Here is a 1,493-nt window from a genome sequence, read left to right as displayed (position 1 = left end):
AGCGCCTCACGCCCGGAAGGGGAGGGTACCCGTGCCGCCGCGGCGCGCACTGGGACTTCGCTCGCCCGCTTCCCTCCTTCAACCCGCCCGTCGGCCCCACCGGTGCCTTCCCCCGCCACAGCCTCACAGCGCGCAGGGCCGCTCCGCGCAGGCGCGCTGTGGCTGCCTACTTCGGAAGCAGCCTGCCCGCTAGCCCGACCCTTCTGCCTCCTGCTCCGCCTCCGGAGGCGGAACCCCGCCCCCTACGCGAATTGGCCTCTGTCGCCGCCATCTTGGGAAGGTCGCCGCCCGGCCAAGTGCCTGGCCCCGGCGGCAGACGCCCCGCGGACGCCATGACAGAGAGGTCGCGGAGTGTCAAGACGCCGCCTCCGAGTCGAAGCAGGTGGTCAGCAGGGAGCGAAGGGCCAAGAGAAGTGATAGGTGCCTAGTTGCTGGCGAGCGCCCAACAGCACACAGGGTGTGCGAATTAGTCATTGTTAAAGCCGAACTTAGTACTGGTGTGCCCCATTTTAAGCACACCCCCAAAATAGACTTCATATATGCTGGTAATTCACTTTACAGAAAGATAAACAGATTCTTCAAGAAAAATGCTCTGCATCTCATAGTACAAAATGTTTAAACATCGTTAGTAATCTCTATGTGTAAAGTGAGTTGAGATTAGCAAAATCTGATATACACAGTACAAAATGTCCAGAAAGGCATCTATTATGTAAAGTCAAAGTGTGGGCTCTAAAGTTTGGAAAAAATCACTCTACCTCCTCTCACCCTTATTCCCACAGCCTTGCATAACACAGTCTCAATAAACAGACAAAGCAGAAGGAAAAAATGATACCTAATGGCATATTCAAAAGTAGAGACATTACTTTGCCAACAAAGGTCAGTCTAGTCAAGGCTATGGTTTTTTCTGTGGTCATGTATGGATGTGAGAGTTGGACTGTGAAGAAGGCTGAGCGCCGAAGAATTGATGCTTTTGAACTGTGGTGTTGGAGAAGACTCTTGAAAGTCCCTTGGGCTGCAAGGAGATCCAGCCAGTTCATCCTAAAGGAGATCAGCCCTGGGATTTCTTTGGAAGGAATGATGCTAAAGCTGAAATGCCAGTACTTTGGCCACCTCATGCGAAGAGTTGACTCATTGGAAAAGATTCTGATGCTGGGAGGGATTGGGGGCAAGAGGAGAAGGGGACGACAGAGGATGAGATGGCTGAATGGCATCACTGACTTGATGGATGTGAGTCTGAGTGAACTCCGGGAGTTGGTATTGGACAGGGAGACCTGGCGTGCTGCGATTCATGGGGTCGCAAAGAGTCGGACACGACTGAGCAACTGATCTGATCTGATCTGAATGGCACTCAAATTTGTATTTGTTCCTTCAACAAATATTTATTAAAGCCGCATTAACCTTACACCTGAACTGGATGGCTCTGTTCCTCGCCTCAAAGGGCTTACAGTCTCCGAGCTTCAGGTAAGGTAGCCAGAGAAGGAGCAGGTTCTAAT

Source organism: Bison bison, unplaced genomic scaffold, assembly GCF_000754665.1.
Source record: "Bison bison bison isolate TAMUID 2011002044 unplaced genomic scaffold, Bison_UMD1.0 scf7180017864249, whole genome shotgun sequence".
Lineage (NCBI taxonomy): Eukaryota > Metazoa > Chordata > Mammalia > Artiodactyla > Bovidae > Bison > Bison bison.
The sequence above is the reverse complement of the archived record's forward strand: the minus strand, read 5'-3'. Positions refer to the sequence as shown.